The sequence below is a fragment of the Periplaneta americana genome, chromosome 1 (genome assembly GCF_040183065.1).
Source record: "Periplaneta americana isolate PAMFEO1 chromosome 1, P.americana_PAMFEO1_priV1, whole genome shotgun sequence".
NCBI classification, from domain to species: domain Eukaryota; kingdom Metazoa; phylum Arthropoda; class Insecta; order Blattodea; family Blattidae; genus Periplaneta; species Periplaneta americana.
In genome coordinates this window covers 67,886,276-67,903,557 of record NC_091117.1, presented here as the reverse complement: position 1 = coordinate 67,903,557, position 17,282 = coordinate 67,886,276, and the positions used below count along the sequence as shown (strand labels likewise).

General features: G+C 34.4%; 1 protein-coding gene across 11 annotated transcripts in view; it reads right to left on the bottom strand.

Moving 5' to 3' along the window:
• Window positions 1-17,282, bottom strand: part of Camta (Calmodulin-binding transcription activator) — a 1,741,786-nt gene that overhangs the window by 913,102 nt on the left and 811,402 nt on the right. Inside the window, exon 1 of one of the 11 annotated variants that reach the window (XM_069821742.1) lies at window positions 11,766-12,076. The exons of the other annotated variants lie outside the window; for them this stretch is intronic. The gene's annotated coding sequence lies outside the window, so the exon portion shown is untranslated. Of the gene's footprint in view, window positions 1-11,765; window positions 12,077-17,282 lie in introns of those variants that run through there. 11 annotated transcript variants of the gene reach the window in all.

Here is a 17,282-nt window from a genome sequence, read left to right as displayed (position 1 = left end):
TTAAGGGCGAAAAAATCCTGAACACGACTTCTGCCAGGTACGTGTGATTAAGAAGGCCGTCTCTTAGATTTGGAGTTCGTAAAAGATGTTCCTGATCGATGGCTCCAGGCAAAAATTTGTTTCTTATTTCTAGCTCACATTGCATTTCGAATTTGCGTAACCTCTGCAGATGAAACTGTTATTAAATAAAATACTATTACTTCCCACTTAATGATGGAGTTTAGTTTGCAGGACTCATATTTTGATAATTAATGGAAAAGTGCTATGATTTAATTTAAGTTTATTACTTATGGTTTTTAAGGAACCCGGAGATTCATTCCAGCCCTCACATAAGCCCGCCATCGGTCCCTATCCTGTGCAAGATTAATCCAATTTATATCATCATATCCCACGACCCTCAAATACATTTTAATATCCTCCCACCTACGTCTCGGCCTCCCCAAAGGTATTTTTCCCTCCGGCTTCCCAACTAACACTCTATATGCATTTCTGGATTCGCCCATACGTGTTACATGCACTGCCCATCTCAAACGTCTGGATTTAATGTTCCTAATTGTCAGGTGAAGAATACAATGCGTGCAGTTCTGCGTTGTGTAACTTTCTCCATTCTCCTGTAACTTCATTCCTTCACACTAATCTTTAATTTTACATAATTTAATCAGTTAACTGAAAACGTAAGCAGACAAAATAAAAACAAATGAGTTTAAAAAATGAAGTTTAGTTTGCAGGAATCACATTTTTTATGATCAATAAATAAAGAAAAGTCTTATGAATTAAAGTTCACATTAGTCTTTAATTTAAAACATCTGTCATTCACAGACTCAAAACTTAAAAAGACAAAATAAAAACAAACGAAAATGTCTTACAAATTGGATTTAAAGAAAAATTGGGGAACCGATTTTCGCAAACTAAAACTCGGCCAGGACAAGGAATTTTAAAAGGCTACAAAAATTCTAAATTCTCCTGAGACGGCCATATCGTAAATTTGCGAATAGTCAAAGAACTTCTGTTCAGGTTAGAGAGGTCGAGGCAAAATGTATAATTTCTTGCCCACATTGAATTACTAAGCTGTGTAACCGCTGCAGACAAAAATGTCGTTAAATAAAATACTACTACGTTCCATTTAATTTCGTGTTTTACTATGCAGCAACCATATTTTTACAATTATTAAAACAAAACCAGTAAAATGAATTAATTTAACATCATAATATTTTTAATTTTATGTAATATCTAATGCATTAACTGAAATCTTAACATAGGCAAAATAAAAACAAAATAAATTATCTTAAAATCTGAATTAAAACAAGGAAAAAGTGGGGCAACCGATTTTCGAGAGTTGAAACCCGGCCGAAAGCAAGGAATTTCAAGTGACAACACAATTCTCAACACGGATTCACCCTCCGCATCTGTTCCGTAAGTACGATATTTTACCTTCGAGGTTGTCTCAATATTCCCATATCGCTTTATTTTGTTTTTCAAAATTTCCAAACAGTTTTCAACATTAACATACACCCAACCTGAATTTCACGTATTTATTTTCAGACTGCAAGGCACCATCTGTTGCCAACATTTCGTCTTCGCTTCAATGCATGGAGCAATGTAATCAACTTTATTTCATTTCGTTTTAATGTTACCTTGTAACAACACTCCAGAACTGATATTCTTGTAAACGCAGTCACCATACTACTATCACAGTCTAGTATATACAGTCACGAACCGTAATACTTACTAAATATTCAAACATAGACAGTTGAAATATGCATCCATACATAGTTGCTCACCATCAGGATCGCTACTATCGCCTCATCACAGAGACTTTCCCTAGCAGACCATAAAATGTATTGTACTTTCGATATCGTGTTCTTTTGAAATATTAAATACATAAGGTTTATATATTATTTTAATAAAATATATATTACATTCTATAAACTCACTTTCCTGGATCTTTCGGAAGAAGGATAACTCTAACCTATTTTTTCTTACAATTTATAGTACTACAAACGTCTCCTTGTCCCATATTCTTATTCAAATTTTTGTATTTTAGCCATTTACATTTATTACAACCGATAACGAACATTTCACAGTTTACATAGCTTTTCACAAAAATGCGAAATACGGCCTGTATTAGATCACGATGGCTGTGGCATAGTCTATTGTTCCTAGTACTCACAGCGCTCCAAGCGGCTAGCAACTATCGCGAGATTTGCAAAAAATCATCCCAAGCTTCGTGACTGTATATAGTAGACTGTGCTACTATTCTGTACGTATTCTGCAAACACATTTGTAACTGGTACTTCTAATTCTTACGAACATATGCCTCATGACATTGCTAGATGATGCACTTGCTCCTCTCACACTCTTCCCTCCCATATGTTCCCAATGATTAATCCAGACTTAGAAACTTAGTACCCGAAAAAAAAAAACAGTTAACTATGACAAGGATAATATAGAGATCGTCAGAGTCAGTGGGTGGATGAGTGGGGGTAGGAAGGACAGGCACTGCAGCATGACAACAAAAACAGTACTTAGATTGTACACTCCAGCAAAATAATATTATGTTGGTGATTCTGATTTATCTTATTTTTAAAGCAAATTACAAAGAATGTTAGAATATTTTATGTCGGCTACCATATATACAGCACGAGGTGAAGAACGTACCTGATACACAATGCATAGCATAAAATATGCATATTATAGCCGATCTCTATTAACACTAGTTTATTTTCATTTCTCGTTTCTTAGTTTATGTTTACAGCGTTACAATGAACCAGAATAGTCATTCTAAGTGTGTCAAATCTCAGTTTTCTCCTCTTTTCTGTAAAACAATTTCTGTACTGCGAGAAACTCTGCTCAACATCACACGACGTGATTGGAACAAAACGAAAATGCGGTATATTATTGATATTTATGCGAGATATTTTAGATGCACTTTTATCAAAAAGCACGTTTCTTACTCCAAATAAATGTAAATAGCCACTGTCTTGTGAAATAATTTTATTTAGTTTCCGTTTTACTGATTCGGTAAGTGATGCTTTTGGTGTCTTGTTGATTCTTTTGGCCAGTTCATCGAGCAGATTCATCTACAGATATCCATATTTTGTTGTCTGCCACGACTTGCCTTTTTTTTGTGCAATGTACTTTCATAGCACATTTTAAAATAGCTATTCCTTAAAGTAGCATCAGACGGGAGTTTTCTAGAAGTACATTTCTCCATCAAAGCTTTGAAGTAGGAACTGTTTACTTTATTGAAAGGGGTATTAGCAGCTACCATCATTTCAAAGAGATCAAGAAAAATTGTAATTATTTGAAACTGGTGCAGAAACTAATGATAACTCCTCTTTTGAATGTTCTGAAAGAAGCTTAAGATTTTACGCATGTTTTTGCTGTTACAATAATTCCTTATGAATCGACGTTTATCCCCTCGTATCTCAGCGTCACATGTGATGATGTGCCCATTTAACTGATTGACGCGGAACTTTGATCAGCGGGCCTGTCCAACAAGCGCCGGGGTAGCTGTGCCGCTACGGCTCTGCCACCAGCCAAACTAATGCTCTGGACGTAGTTAACCTGAACCAGCGGTATTCTACACGTTCGGTTATAAAGTTCCTAAGTCTTAAAATAATCACATTACTTGCTGTCAATATGTAATTTTACTTATATATATATATATATATATATATATATATATATATAGCCTACTATTGTTAATGTTATTCCATTTTAACCCCTTTCCAACCAATGACATTTACATGCACCCTTGTTGTCTATTACGTTTTCCGTTCCACTTCATATAAACTTCATTGCTTGTTCGTAACATAATGTACTCTGTAGGTCTATTAATTGATCTGAAGAAGTTCCTTTGAACCAAAAACGTTTATCGTTAGCTTTTAATACATAAAAATAGCATGTGTGTGTTGAATTACATTTGTATACTGATAAGTTTGACGATTGTTACAATAAATTTTTAATACTATTGCACAGCTTATCGGACCCAACATGATTTTCAAATCCATGGATTTTTAGGTTATGTTTGATGTATACCAACGGGGACAAAAGCGGGTGTCGTGATTACATCGTGTAATCACAGACATTCAAACGGGTACGAAGAGTTTACTGTACATTGCTGTGTGTTTCATTCACGCACTGAAGGCAAGCAGTAGCGGTATCATGTCGCTCTACAAACTCTGTCTCTACAAGCAATAAGAGGTGGTTTCGTAAAGAATGAGAAGGATAACTTTTTTGTTTTATGCTCAATGGTTCAATTAGGAGTATATAGAAATATTAATTGCCACGCTGAATAATATATTACTAATATTATTAATATTATTATTATTGTTATTATTATTATTATTATTATTATTTACTGGTTTTTAAGGAACCCGGAGGTTCATTGCCGCCCTCACATAAATCCGCCATTGGTCCCTATCCTGAGCAAGATTAATCCAGTCTCTACCATCATATCCCACCACCCTCAAATCCATTTTAATATTATCTTCCCATCTACGTCTCGGCCTACCCAAAGGTCTTTTCCCTCTGGCCTCCCAACTAACACTCTAAATGCATTTCTGGATTCGCCCATACGTGCTACATGCCCTGCCCATCTCAAACGTCTGGATTTAATGTTCCTAATTATGTCAGTTGAAGAATATAATGCGTGTAGCTCTGCGTTGTGTAATAATAATAATAATAATAATAATAATAATAATAATAATAATAATAATAATAATAATAATAATAATTATTATTATTATTAATATTATTATTATTATTATTATTATTATTATTATTATTACTGACCACTAAATATGTGTTTCTATAATTTTTCTGTACGTGCATGAATATTTTTAGATCTTCTCCCTAAAAGGATAAAATTATTACGCTTTACCTCAATTTTAATCACCTTAATCTCTACATGAGGGAAACATTTTATTAGTTATTCATTGAATAAAATTGTACAAAAACTGATTCAATATTATGTGCCAACGAACTGTTAAACACCAGGAACTAACATGTCTTAAATCATAGCCGGGAAGAGAAAGATGAGATAAATAAATGTAAGGAAGTAAGCTACCTAATAGGGTTTGAAATATCTCTTGCTCTAAAGCCTTCTAATAGAACAGAATTTCTCAAAAGAGTAATGATTAAACAGCTTAAATAACTTGTCCATAAGAAGTTTTTAATTTTGAAAAACTACGAATTTCTCGACCAAGTATCAAGAGAAGAATTTAGAAAATTCCTGTTTATATTCAAGTGGAAGGTTAAAAAAAGAAGCAAGAAAAATCGTATATTATTCACTGGCTCTTGGTGAAAACAGTGACATTACTGATACAGCAAGGCTTGAGATTTTTATCCGCGGGATTGATCAAGATGTTAGTATAGGAACCACTACTGGTTGTAGTTTTCATGCCAAGTACCTTTCCTCCATCTCCTTACTTCATAGACTGTCTGTCGCATGTAAAAATTGCAGCTCGAATTTTGGTCACCGCTGATATGTACACAGGATTTTAGGCTTTGTTTTTATGTTTATATTCCAGAATTTCAGGGATGGATAGTTGCGTATATATTTCGATATTCATAAAGTCATAAAGCTGTGTTGAAACTGGAACATTCATCTCATCATATCTCAAAACAGAGATTTTGGACTCACTTCCTTCTGACTTCTGAGGTAAGGTGTGGGCTAGTGTTCTGCAATGTTCGAACATGAGAGAGGCAACCAAGACATTACAAATTTCGTCTTATTTCAAATGAAAAACTAACAGCAATATCTGTGCTAAAATTCTTAAGCGATTAAAACATGAGTGGAGGAGAGCGAATATTTGTATAACAAGATGGAACAAACACGACAGGCTTTCTTCTGCAGAGCGACCATCGGCGAATATCGAACTTCGCCATACTCGACAAACTTGAACCGAACATAGGGCCTGCAAGACGCTAGTGTGGGGCATTTATTACATTTGGGGTTCGTTCGTGGAAGAATTCTTGTCCCTTGTCGAGGGCTCAAGGCAAAAATGTATCCGTCATTTGTCACTCATGTTGAGTTTCGTAGCTGAATAACCTTTGTAGATGAAAGCGTCGTTAAATAAGATAATATCACTTAATTTCGGAGTTTAGTGTGCAACAATCACAGCCGGCAATCAATTAATTAAAGTTCACAGTACTCCTTAATTTTAAGTAATATGATATAATTCATTAACTGAAAATTTAACACACGGAATGTTTTAGAAACTTCATTCAAACCGGGGTAAATCCGTGATCTTGTGGATTATTACACTCTGGATGGACGGTCAGTAAGAATAATTGACAGTTTCACCATAAGCTCAATGTTAAGCCATATGTCTATGCAAAATAGGGAATTTACATACGTAAACAGAAACGTTTTTCGCCAAAAAAATACTGCAGAGTATGATAAATACCTTTCAGGTTCCGTATTTCGATGAAGAGAGATTTCCAACTCCTAGTGAATAGAAATACTATATACAAATTAAATAAAGGAAATAAATATAATATGAATATATCGATAGAAAAAACAAAAAATGGTAGAATTTAAGGAAACAAACCATATGGGATGTACAAATAATAATCAAAAATAGATTGCTAGAACAGGTAAATAAATTTTAATTATCTTGGATTTAATGTACCTTACTACCAAAAGGATTATATCAATACGAAAATTAATAGGTTCTATATAATGTGTGGTACAATAAGCAGAAAACAAAAAATAAAAATGTTACAATTTTACAATACGATGTTGACATATGGAAGTGAATAGATCAGATACAAGAAAACTTTAAACTGCTTTAAACCTTAAACTGCTGAGATGAAGCTCCTACGTCCATTAGTGTTTTATACTTTGTTAGAAAGAAAAAATAATGAAAAAATAAGAAAAGATTTGGACACATGTAATCCTACAGAAAAAAAAAATTAAAAATTCCAGAGAGAACTGGCGTAGACATACAAGGTTATTCACAAGGATTTACCATCCCTTACGGAGATTTCCGAAGACATCCTGAGCATATAAACATTTGTCCTAATCTCACTATTTTCAGAATTACACTAATTTGAAGTTGTTTGTAAAATACCATTATTCTTGAGTTTTAGGGGTAAAAGAATATTACACATGAAGAATGTATTATTGACGAGTATCATTTCTTTAATTAGCTAGTATTCTGAAGCTAAAAACTTGTTGTGAATTCCATAGCTTCGTACAGAGTTTTTTTGTTTCGATTTATAACTACAAAATTACATTTCTTACGCATTTATCACAACAATTGTTACAAATCACGCCACTCTTGTAAATTCTTTAAGACTGTACATTAGGATGCACAATTAAACTGTAGAGAATCAAGTTCTAAAGTCGTATGATTTGTAACAATTTTGTGATAAGTACGTAAGAATGATGTCATTTTTTGTTAAAATTTGAAAAATGAAATCTGTGCAAAATAATTAACAACACAATTTTAGCTTCAGAACACTCGCCAGTAAAAGAAATGACACTTCTGAATAGTGCATTCTCTATTTGTAATAATTTTTACCCTTAAAACTAAAGAAAAAAGGTATTTTACTAACAACTTCAAATTAATGTAACGTTGAAAAATTTAAGATTATTACAAATGTTTACATGACATTTTTTGCTCTGTAAGGGACGGTAAATTCTCGTGAATCATCTTGTATACAAAGAATCTCAGATGAAAAAATACCTCACCTTTTATTACATCATAAACAAAAAGGGAAAAACTAATGTTGATCGTCTGTTAATAAGATGGAAAGATTCTATCGCTTGATGTGGAAACAGGTGTAAGGCCTAATTCCATGAAGAAGAAGAAGAAGAGGAAGAAGAAGAAGAAGAAGAAGCAGAATAAGAAGAAACAGAACAGCGTCTTTACATAGGTTCGCCAAATAATCGCGAAGTGTGGTGAGTATCCGAAAATTTTTCTTCACTATATATCACAGGTACTTTTTAAATGTCATCATATCCATTACCTTTCGCTAATGACATCACAGTTTTCGTTTTCCACCCACAATGGTTATGTTTTCTATATACAACTCACGGCCATCGCTTCACTCCTATCGCGATCAATGAAGGGCGTACAAGTGCACTACAATGTACACTTCCGGAAAGAAAAAAAATGACCGATCCCGATGACAAAACATGTCAACTAGAAGCACGGTTAGCACCTAAAATTGATTTCCTTTCTTTCTTTATAACATCATTCCTTTCAAATGTCTCTGCGCGTCGAAAACTACCCAGACACAATCGTGTCATTGTGTCACTGTGTCATTACGTAATTCTATTCGAGACCATTTCAATAAATGAAGTTTGAGCTGGAATACAAACGTTTAATGTGAAAAATACTCTTCGAATCGACTGAAAGTTTTTGTTAAGCCGATTCTCTCACCTACAAAAGAAATAAATAGGTAATAGTTTTTGTATCAAGCAATAGCTAACTCAGTTTATGCTATTTTCCTATAGACAAGGTCACGTGTTCGATAGCTACCCATTACGCCTTTCACTAACAACGTTTTTATTCTCGTATACACTCAAAATGATGGCGGTATCTACGGCGAAATGTTGTTTTTAGACAGCAGATATAATAATAATAATAATAATAATAATAATAATAATAATAATAATAATAATAATAATGACGCTGACTATAGTGAAAATTGATTAAACACAATTCCCGAATTTTATTTAATTATAACGGTATTTTAGAGTGCCTATATCTTTTCCTGTTATATCGAATTATACAGGATTCCACACCCAACTACCTTGCGTCTCGGTTTACTCTCCTAGCTTCACATCATAATCGTAATACACGTTCACAGCACAATCTGTTGCTATCAATACCACGTCATCAGACATCTCTGTACTCAAATTCTTTCTCAATAGCCATGGCCCGCTCATGGAATTCGCTGCCGCTGGAAATCAGGGGTAGTCTTAGTCCTGAGTTGTTTAAAATTAGATTGTTTAGAAATATTTTAAATGCACGGAATTAGTTTTTAGATATAATTTTTATTTATTATTATTATTATTATTATTATTATTATTATTATTATTTTACACAGTCATTACTTTATTTTTCCATTAGCACTTATATCTAGGTAATTGTCATTGTCTCAATGTAACACGTGCTGTGCTGATCATACTAATTCTACTATTCCTTTAGTTGTGAGATTATATTCATATGCATTAATTCTTTATTTTTTTAGTTAATACTGTATACTAGAATGTATTTTCCTGTGTGTGATTATGTATTCAGTCTCCTTTTTATTGCATATTTTTTTATTATTGTTATTTTAAAGTTAATACTGATTGCGTATATGTATTCAATCTCTCTCTTTTTACTTAATTATGTTTATTTTTATTTTTAAGTTAATATTTGTATACCGGTATGTATTTTTCTGTATGTGATTTGATCCTGGTTGAGTGGAAGAGAAGGTCTGATGGCCTTAACTCTGCCAGGGAAAATAAAGCTATTATTATTATTATTATTATTATTATTATTATTATTATTATTATTATTATTATTGTTATTATTATTCTCTTTACAAACGAACATATTTCGATGCTGCCTGAAATTAAGTTACAGATCAGTTTATGAAGTCAATGTTGGAAGCGGCTTTGTGGTTGCACTATCCGATCTTTCCCTCAACGAATGGAATTAACAATAGACGTAGGAGATAGGTCGATGGTACATTGCTAAAAACAGTCCTTTCAAGGTTTACATAGTACTCATAAGTCCTTCACATTTTATACACTAGCATAAAAATGTCTCCATAGATTGGAGGTAAATAAAATAATGTTTCTAGATTTCGTATCAATTAAACGTCCGACCTACAATCTGAAGTACTAACACATGAATGAAAGCGTTTTATTTCTCTCTGTTCCGTAACGCTAATTACTAAAATGATCGGACATTTTTGCTTCTGGCTATAGCAAGGAATATGCATTCAATAGAGACGTAATAGCTGTCATATTATTATTATTATTATTATTATTATTATTATTATTATTATTATTATTATTATTGCAAGTATTATTGTTATTATTATTATTATTATTATTATTATTATTATTATTATTATTATTATTATTATTTTGTATCGAAGAAAGCCAGAAAGATGAGATATTAGCTGATCTTAAAATTTTAGTGACAACTATACAGTTTCGCAGCTGAGTCAATTTTCATTTCTGTGACTGTATTTCTCTATGATTCTACCAATTAATTTCTGTTTTAGATGAAAGTATGTTACGTTTTAATGCAATAAATGCACCTGCCGAATGGATTGCACGGACATCAATGGTTCTGCTCAGAAAGATGGGTGTAACGCTTGGGGTAGGCCGAATGGAAAGTCTCTTGCGTCATTCATTCATAATGTAGAACATGTGTTCATTCTCCCTGACACGGCAAAAGAGGAAGGAATAATATATAGTTATAACAAACGTAATTTTTATTTTAAACTTCAAAGCGTGGCGGTATAATGGACAATATTGTACTCCGGATTAAAACAGTCCTTGTTTCGATTCTCAATAAATCGCAAAAGAAGATAAAGCATCTTTCAGATTTTTAATTATTTCTAGCAATTTTTATACTTCACAAAGATCAATACAGGCACTTCCAGATTTACCGTGGCTAAGATACTTCAGTAAGTGAGCTTTTGAAAGATTCTGGTTTTAAAATAACTTCATTACTCTTGTATTAAATGTACGAAGAAATAAAAGTTACAAATAAATTAGAATAATACTAACAAAACCAATATTCAAAACTCCTTTAATAACCACTAATAATAATGTCTTACGATATTCAGCAACTGAAGTGAAGACAGATACAACGGAATTTCGAAATACGGTACTTGTTTATATTCTAAACATATTCAACGTCAGTAGTTGACAATTCTACTTCATATCTAGGAGATATTCGGTTCGATTTCAGAGAGAATCATAGGATCAATTTTGTTAAATATGTCCCTTACTACGCCGCGCAAGAATGGAAATACATCAGAAATTTTACACCTCTAGTTTCTTTTTAATTTATTTCACTCTTTACTTTACGTCAAATTAATAATAAAGTTAATATCAGCATTGAAACTTGAATAATTTGAGTTATAAAGTTATGTAGAAACAAATGTTATGAGATGAAATCCATAAGGAAAAGCATACAAGGTTACAACGACGTTTGAATGTTTGGAAATAACACACGGATAAAATAGAATGATTTGTTATAGTACATCGTGCCTTTAAAACTTAGGTACACACGTAAATAATATTGACGCGTCACAAAAATCTCTTTAATATCACAAAGACGCACGACTATGGAAAAATAATATTATAACATAAAGTTATCCGCTAGCGATAGCTATTTAATCTATGTATTTCCAATATTCACTTTAAAATACGAGAAAACAACTTATCAATATCAGACGACAATTTATTTTTATGTGCACAGAGGCAAGAAGGTATCTACAATTCAATGACGTGTGAGTAGATAGAAGTAATGTTAAATTACAAAAATAGATAGAAGCGGTTTGTTATTAACCCTTCAATTTTTTCCATAGCGATATATATCATCAATCACTAAGTAAAATAAATTTGGGGCTGGAATTTAATGTAAAAATTTTCACTCAATAATAATTCTATGATGTTTCCCGATGTGCAAATATATATAAGAAAAATAAATTCACACAAGTCACATTATCACTCTTTTTTTCTTTTTTTCCTCACAACACTTTACTTTCGTAAGTTTCTATGTAGGCTATTTGTTTACCTCTTCGGTGCTGGTAGGTGTTATAAGACATTAGATAAATAACCACTGTAGAAGTCTAGTAGCACACGATAGTCTGTGCACGCGGTAGTGTTGTTGAAGGGGGTGGTGTAGCTGTAAGCTGTTACAAGCTGCGCACGAGGACTCCAAAGGTATATCCGAGGCCACCGACTGGCCTAGTGCGACTGCCAGCGGCCTGGAGCAGCGAGGCAGTCGACGCTCTCCGCTCCGAACGCGATCGAGCGAGCGGCGGACGGCCGGACAGACAGACACGCCGCTCAGCGAGCTGAATGAGAAAACCTCCACCGCTTATAGTAATTCTCAAAGAGATACAGCGATGGATAGGTCATACCACCACAAAGCAAACACAACTGACGTGTACTCGCATTAGCCTTTCAATTCATTTCCCATATCGCTCGTTCTCTACATAACTTAATTCGATATACATTCATACAAGCAAATACTAGCCAGTATAGTCCGGATAGTCTTACTTAATACCCTAAAAATGAAACCTAACCATTTTTCCCCCATTACTACGTATGCGGGTGCATACTAGTTCGGTCCCATCAGATACACATCTGAAATATACGGGTGCATACTACAGTAGTTCGGTCCCATCAGATACACAACTAAAATATACGGGTGCATACTACAGTAGTTCGGTCCCATCAGATACACAACTAAAATATACGGGTGCATACTACAGTAGTTCGATCCCATCAGATACACACCTGAAATATACGGGTGCATACTAGTTCGGTCCCATCAGATACACAACTAAAATATACGGGTGCACACTACAGTAGTTCGATCCCATCAGATACACACCTGAAATATACGGGTGCATACTAGTTCGGTCCCATCAGATACACACCTGAAATATACGGGTTCATACTAGTTCGGTCTCATCAGATATACACCTGAAATATACGGGTGCATACTAGTTCGGTCCCATCAGATAAACACCTGAAATATACGGGTGCCTACTAGTTCGGTCCCATCAGATACACACCTGAAATATACGGGTGCATACTAGTTCGGTCTCATCAGATACACACCTGAAATATACGGGTGCATACTAGTTCGGTCCCATCAGATACACACCTGAAATATACGGGTGCATACTAGTTCGGTCTCATCAGATACACACCTGAAATATACGGGTGCATACTAGTTCGGTCCCATCAGATACACACCTGAAAAATACGGGTGCCTACTAGTTCGATCCCATCAGATACACACCTGAAATATACGGGTGCATACTAGTTCGGTCTCATCAGATACATACCTGAAATATACGGGTGCATACTAGTTCGGTCCCATCAGATACACACCTGAAATATACGGGTGCATACTAGTTCGGTCTCATCAGATACATACCTGAAATATACGGGTGCATACTAATTCGAACCCACCAGATACATACCTGAAATATACGAGTACATACTAGTTCGGACCCATCAGATACATAGCTGAAATATACGAGTGTATACTAGTTCGGACCCATCAGATACATACCTGAAATATACGAGTACATACTAGTTCGGACCCATCAGATACGTACCTGAAATATACGAGTGTATACTAGTTCGGTCCCATCAGATACACACCTGAAATATACGGGTGCATACTAGTTCGGTCCCATCAGATATAAACCTGAAATATACGGATGCATGCTAGTTCGGTCCCATCAGATACACATATGAAATAAACAGGTGCATACTAGATTCCATCAGATATACACCTGAAATATTCAGTACTAGTCGCCCTGGGTAGCGCAGTCGGTATAGCGCTGGCCTTCTGTGCTCGAGGTTGCAGGTTCGATCCCTGCCCAGGTCGATGGCATTTAAGTGTGCTTAAATGCGACAGGCTCATATCAGTAAATTTACTGGCATGTGAGAGAACTTCTGCGGAACAAAATTCCGGCACACCGCAGACGCTGATATAACCTCGGCAGTTGCGAGCGTCGTTAAATAAACCATTAGCTTAAATTTTTATACAGTACTAATTCGGTCCGCGGTCTACAAAGCTGCAGTACTAATTCAGTCCGAACTATACAGGTATAGACAAGTTATATACTGTATACATATCAAAGAGACTGTCGCAGTATATATTATGATCTAGCTGTCGTATCGAATTCGGCATGTTGGTATGATATCGATATTGACGTGTTTTGATGTTTATACAGTATAATATTAAGAACTAGCTATCGTATCGAATCCAACATGTTTTCAAGTTGGTATAATATCGATATTGGCTGTTTTCATGTTGGTATGATATCGATACTGATTGTTTTGATATTAGTGCAGTATAATTATGAACTAGCTGTCTCGAGTCACAAATTTACCCGTCCCTGCCTTATGACAGTCCTAAGCCTGCATAGAACGAGAAGGATTTCCAACCACTACTGCTCTATTTTCGATCCGGGGCCGAACTAGTACTGTTAACTTGATGACCCGGGACCGAACTAGTATTGTTTACTTCTTGACTCCGGAACGAACTAGTATATATTTTTCACCGTGGGACCGAACTAGTAAACTCTGAAATATAAAGTACTAATTCGGTCCGGGGTTAAGAAAGATACAACACTAATTCGGTCCAAACTATGCAGGTATACAGAGTGTAAGGGATATAAGTGTCGTCCTTTTCACAGTCATCGGGGACGTCTACAGCAGGGATGCGATGCTTACTATTAATTCTGAGCGCGAGCTTTTTCAAGCTCTCTCCATAAGCGCAGAGCTTTTCTACCTGAGGCACAAGGGTGTACAGCACATACAACGTTGCAGACCATGACAGATCGCAAGCGAGATTACAATACAGATTTTAATGATAAGTAGAAGGTTCAGTTTTTATGTAATGAACATGGCGGTGAAGTGCAGTGTTTAATGAGTAAAAAATATATACTATATTATTTGTATATAAATGTCAAACGTCAGTACGAAACACAACACAACACAGATATAGACATTATTCTGGAGAAGAGAGAAATTGATTTTAGATAAGAAATAATGCTGAAAAATTAAGAAAATCCACGTTTTTTTTTTTTATAATCGTAATTATATTTGAGACTGTTTTAAATGATTTAACCATATAATCATATATGGCCACACATGCGGTGCGTGAGTTGAGAGGAATTTTTTTTTTTGTTTTTTTAATGCTGTTTTATGCTCTTTAAAATTTTAAGCAGTTTACTGAATGAAAAGCTCCTTGCACAACAGTTACTGTCATATTGGTCTACAAACTTCTCACAAAGGTCAAGTAAATGTTGATAAATAAAATTTAACTAGCACTTGTATGAAATTTTAATATTAAGTTTCTTCGGGGAATATTCATATTGCACTTAGATTACATATGCTGTAATGGTAAATTCATAAAGTTTAAAAATTGATCGTGTCTCTCTATTTAGACTGATCTCCAAAGTTAATTAACATTTATTTCTATAACTATTTTCAAGATTTTGAGCAAATATGAACTAAAAATTTTGAAGGCTTTAACACAAGGAGTCTTTTTAGTGACGTCAATATAATATACATATATATATATATATATATATATATATATAATTTCAAAACTATTAAACTTAATGACACCAAATTGTGTACAGATTATATAGTATTGTAGATCTGTTTATATAATTTAAATTTCACAAATTTTGGCCGAATATTGTGGCAGTTTTAAAAATCATACGTATCCCCTTAAATGATTGACCCCAAAAATTACGATGGCTCTTCAATAGCATAATTTAATCAGTTTGTTTTTTCGTATTACGTGCATCTCACAAATCACTCTAAGAAAACTCATTACATAATCACGGCTGGAGAGTAAGGACTACATTTTCACAATCGCACAATCAATATACTCTATTCCAATCAATATTGTCCTTATTATTTTAATAATAATTGCTCAAAAGTACTTAGAGATCACACACGTCCAGCAGGTAGACCCTATTAGTTTCTCCTAATCAATGAAGTGAAGTATATACATAATAAATAATTGCTTCTAACAAGAAAATGGTTTACAAACAATTAACTTTTCCTATTTCTCTTTTTGTTCTTAAAACCCCTTTCCTTTGCGATTTGTTTATATATGTACATGTATATTAAATAATTGAATAATTAGCCCTATTACATAGCCAGAAAATTAGTACCCTAACGCAAGTTATTGTAATAATTGCTGCCTTTATTCGATGTATATGCATGTACATCCCTGATGTCTACGTTAAGACGCTACGTAGTGGATGCGCTATCCCCTCGTGATCAAGGTCGAGCTCTTATACTGTGATTGGGAACTAATATCGTCTCATCCCTGGTCTACAGCATCAATAAATGTCCATACAACATAGGGTCAAAACTTTATAGTTTTCTGAAAAAAAATATATTTCTTCTCTTGTTTTATTTGCGTTATAATGCTTATATCGTTATTAAAATTACGAAAAAAATTACATCAGTAGGTATATCTAGCAAACAGTTGATATTAGTTTAAATAAGTATTATTGTGTAGTTCCATTACGTTTTCGTGCAATTAAATAATGCACGCTTAAATTTGTTAATATTCTGGCGCGAGAGACGTGGCAACATGTTTACCAGGATTTATCTGCTGACAGTGATCTGCACAACTGAGTTCAAGCTTCCTGTCCACAGCTCTCCTGACGAGCGGATGGCAGTTCAGTACAGGGTAGTCGATAAACAACCTGCAATGTCATTCACAGTTTAGGAAATCATGATATGTTAATAATTTATGGAGAAAGTTGTTGTAATACAAGTGCGGCAAGAAGGATGTACCGTCAACTTTTCCCGCAAATAAGATTACCTAATCGGCGTTTTAGCTTTTTTCCTTTATTAATTCAGTTTTCGTTTTTCCTTACTATTGTTCCCAAGAAATCATGATTATTCTCAAAAAGCGGTTCTCAACGATTATTAGAAACTGGGACTCCCTTACGCAGTTTCGAAAATCACACAATCAGAAATTTATAATGCGCGTAAAATAAACAAAAAAATGCTGAATTTGCAGTAATAAGTCTAGCTATGCTTCACACTACCAGACCGCCTTAACCAATGAAAAGGAAAGTCATTTACAAACGAAATAGCCAACCATAGGACCAACAACCATCCAATCAGTGAATCAAGTAACTAACCAGTGAACAAACCGAGCAATTACTTCTGATAGCCCATAACCTGTTTATGGGTTCGATCTGAAATTAACACTAAACTCTCGACTCTGGCTAAAAAATAATTTCTGGATTGCAATTAAAAATTCGCTAGCACGTGCTATAAGCCAGAGATGTGTGGCCTTATTCGTGGACCAAGCGACATGTGACGGTTTTATTAACCTTTTTAATATTGCATTAAATCGCACTCGGGGTTGTAATCCCGTTTTAATACCGCTCCCGCCACCACAAAGCGGGGTGGGAGGGTGGGGGGTTGCAGGCCTCACGTTTTGTGGGGTTTCCTCTGCTGGTCAAGATATTTTATTACATGTATAATACATGAACTCACTGTTACGTCTGCGAGTAAGGAAGCA